The following is a 4078-nucleotide window of genomic DNA, read 5'->3' as shown; positions in this document are numbered from 1 at the left end:
AAAAAAAAAAAAAAAAAAAAAAAAAACTTGTTCAGAGACCGTGAGGAAAAAAGACAATGAAACAAACAAACAAAACAAAAAAGCTTTTTAACCAAAAAACAAAACAAAAAAGTACATCAAAAGCATAAAGAAGTCCAGGCCTGTAGTCCCAGCACTTTGGGAGGCCAGAGTGGGTGGATCACCTGAGGTCAGGAGTTCAAGACCAGCCTGGCCAACATGGTGAAACCCCATCTCTACTAAAAATACAAAAATTAGCTGGGCGTGGTGGTGCATGCCTATAGTCCCAGCTGCTCCGGAGGCTGAGGCACGAGGATGCCTTGAACCCAGGAGGCAGGTGTTGCAGTGAGCCGAGATCGAGCCAGTGCACTCCAGCCTGGGAGAAAGAGTGAGACTCTGTCTAAAAAAAAAAAAAAAAAGCATAAAGAAAAGGAAGTGCTCTTAGGGACATGGTGTTTCTATCCCCTTTCAATAATTTTCAGAAACACAAGCAAAGCTAGAAATAGCTTTTTAATGACTCTCATCACCAGATTGCTTTTTGCTTTTTTTCCCCAGAGACAGGGTCTTAATATGTTGCCTAGGCTGGTCTCCAACTCCTGAGCTCAGGTCCTCGTGCCTTGGCTCCCGAAAGATCGGGATTATAGGCGTGAGCCACCACACCCAGACACTTGTTTTTGTTTGATTTTTTTCCTTTTTTTCTCAAGCAGTACTACGGTCAGATAGTCATATGTGAGATTTATAATTATTCAAGCTGCAACCTCTTGAGCTTAAATTCTGCTTCCTCTGCAGGATGAGTTATGTGACCTCTGGCAAGACATGGTACCTGTCGGAATTCCTGTTGCCATCCTTTAGGATAGGGTCCTTGGACGGACAGAATGAGGGCAGGTGTGAACATGCTGAGCTCACATGGTGCCAGTTACCCTTGCCCTTGGCTCTTAGACAATTCGTTTTGAAGGGAACTAATACACTGGGCAAACAACGTTAAAACTTTGGGAATGGAAATGAAATAGAAAGATGCTAGGCTGGGCACGGTGGCTCACATCTGTAATTCCAGCACTTTGAGAGGCCGAGGCAGGCAGATCACCTGAGATCAGGGGTTTGAGACCAGCCTGGCCAACATGGTGAAACCCCATCGCTACTAAAAAATACAAAATTTAGCCGGGCGTGGTGATGCATGTCTGTAATCCCAGCTACTTGGGAGGCTAAGGCAGGAGAATCGCTTGAACCCGGGAGGTGGAGATTGCAGTGAGCTGAGATTGTGCCACTGCACTCCAGCCTGGGCAACAGAGTGAGACGCCATTTCAAAAAAAAACAGAAAAGAAAAGAAATATCTAGCTGCCACCACACTGACAAACCACATCTCTGTGCTTTCCTCCTGGGGAGCAGATCTTTTCAAGCAGGGAGGATAGCAGGCTGTGGGTGGGGAGCAGAGGGTTGGCTGGGACCCAACCAGAAAGGCACCCTCTCCTTCCAGAACCAGGCAGGTTTATGGCCTCACCAAACCCAGGCAGCCTGGGCCTCCCAACTGCTCCTGGGGCTTGGCAGACAAGTCACAGTCCTGATCAAGTGCTCTTGAGAAACCAACGTATGGAACTCATTACCCACCTTCCTGCCAAATCAGGCACACCCAGGCCGGCTCCCTCTGCTACTCCCTCTGCCTGGAAGGTCTTTTCCCACCCCAGTCTCTGCCTGCCTGAGTCCTAGCAGTCTGTGAAAGCCCAGATCAAATGCCACTTCCACAGTTCCCCCAGCCTTTCCCATGGAGCCCTGGGAGCAGATTGCACTGCTCTTTTGGCACTTGGAGTTGCAACAGTCTGAATGTGTATGTACCCTCAGAAGTGATGTGTTGAGATCCTCATCCCTAAGGTGATGGTCCTAGGAGGTGGGGTCTTCAGGTGGGTGAAGCCTCATTCATGGGATGAGCGCCCTTGTCCAAGGGGCCCCAGAGGCTCTCTGGCTGTCTCTTGGCCATGTGAGGACACAGTGGGAAGGCAGCCATCTACAACCCAGGAGGTGGCTCTCACCGGAACCCTGACTGTGCTGTCAGATCGCAGACCTCCAGCCTCCAGAACTGTGAGGAGTGTCTGTTGTGTATAAGCCACCCAGTCTCTGGTGTTCTGAGATAGCAGCCGAGACACACTAAGACAGGGGTTACTGAATGCCTGGAGAGCCAGCTCCCTCCCCAAGAGACCGGGTCCCTCCTTCTTTCTTTCTTTTCTTTCTTTCTTTTTTTTTTTTTGAGACGGAGTCTCGCTCTGTCACCCAGGCGGGGGGGCAGGGGCCGGACCTCAGCTCACTGCAAGCTCCGCCTCCCGGGTTTACACCATTCTCCTGCCTCAGCCTCCCGAGTAGCTGGGACTACAGGCGCCCGCCACCTCGCCCAGCTAGTTTTTTGTATTTTTTAGTAGAGACGGGGTTTCACCGGGTTAGCCAGGATGGTCTCGATCTCCTGACCTCGTGATCCGCCCGTCTCGGCCTCCCAAAGTGCTGGGATTACAGGCTTGAGCCACCGCGCCCGGCCCTTCTTTTTTTTTTGAGTTGGAGTCTCGCTCTGTCGCCCAGGCTGGAGTGCAGTGGCACAACCTCTGCCTCCCGGGTTCAAGCAATTCTCCTGCCTCAGCCTCCCGAGTAGCTGGGAATACAGGTGCACACACCACCACGCCCGGCTAATTTTTTTGTATTTTTAGTAGAGATGGGGCTTTGCCATGTTGGCCAGGCTGGTCTGGAACTCGTGACCTCAAGTGATCGCCCACCTCGGCCTCCCAAAGTCCTGGGATTCCAGGCGGGAGCCACGGCACCCGGCACATTTGTGCTCTTTTCCTTGTGTTTTCTCCTCTTTAGCTCTGAACTCATTAAGTTCCTTCTGAACATTTCTAGCCTGGTCTCAGGGGACCTGAGAGTATTTTCCCATCCCCCAAGCCTAGAGAGCTGGGGAAACAGAGGTGGGAATGCAGACCTGATGGGAGAGGTAGACAAGGGTTTGGGATGGCCGCAGCAGTGTGTGCTGAGGTTTAGGGAAGGGCCAGGAAGGCCAGGAACACTGGGGGACATGCATGACCTCTAGCACATTTGAGCCTGGGCCTCTCTCCAACCTTTCCTTACTTATGTGCTGTTATAGGTTGAATCATGTTCCTTGAAAAAGACTTATTCAGATCCTAACCCCCAGGACCTGTGGCTGTGACCTTATTTGGAAATAGAGTATTTGTAGGTGTGACCGAGTTAAGATGAGGGCATACTGGAGTAGAATATGCCCTCATCCAACGACTGGTGTCCTTATAAGAAGAGGAAATTGGCACCGGGCACAGTGGCTTACGCCTGTAATCCTAGCACTTTGGGAGGCTGAGTGAGGCAGACTGCTTAAGCCCAGGAGTTTGAGTGAGCAACAGAGCAAGAGTCTCTCAAAAAAAACAGAGAGAGAGAGAGAGAGAAGAGGACATGAACACAGACACAGAAAAAAGGCAAATGACAACTGAGACTGATCTTAGAGCACATCTTACAGCTAAGAGCCAAGGAACGCCAAGAATTGCCAGCCAGTACCAGAAGCTGGGACAGATGCCCAGGACAGTCTCCCTCAGATCCTGCAGAAGGAAGCCACACTGCAGCATGTTACTGAAAGCATTTCTTTCCATTCCAAATGGAGAGAATATACCATAGTGGTATGAGCAGTTACCTGTGACTTTGTCACTAACCGAAATTACAGGTATCTCCGGGTGCAGTGGCTCATGCCTGTAATCCCAGCACTTTGGGAGGCTGAGGTGGGCAGATCACTTGAGGTCAGGAGTTCGAGACCAGCCTGGCCCACATGGTGAAACCCCGTCTCTACTAAAAATACAAAAATATTAGCCAGGCAAGGTAGCATTTAATTTTTTTTTTTTTGTTTTTTTTTTGAGATGCTCTGTCACCCAGGCTGGAGTGCAGTGGCGTGAACTCTCACTGCAACTTCTACCTCCTAGATTCAAGCGATTCTCCTGCCTCAGCCTCCCGAGTAGCTGGGATTACAGGTGCCCGCTACCTTGCCTGTCTAATATGGTGAAACCCCATCTCTGCTAAAAATACAAAAATTAGGCCAGGCGCGGTGGCT

This window comes from Rhinopithecus bieti, unplaced genomic scaffold (assembly GCF_001698545.2).
Source record: "Rhinopithecus bieti isolate Rb0 unplaced genomic scaffold, ASM169854v2 scaffold_13400, whole genome shotgun sequence".
Lineage (NCBI taxonomy): Eukaryota > Metazoa > Chordata > Mammalia > Primates > Cercopithecidae > Rhinopithecus > Rhinopithecus bieti.
The sequence above is the reverse complement of the archived record's forward strand: the minus strand, read 5'-3'. Positions refer to the sequence as shown.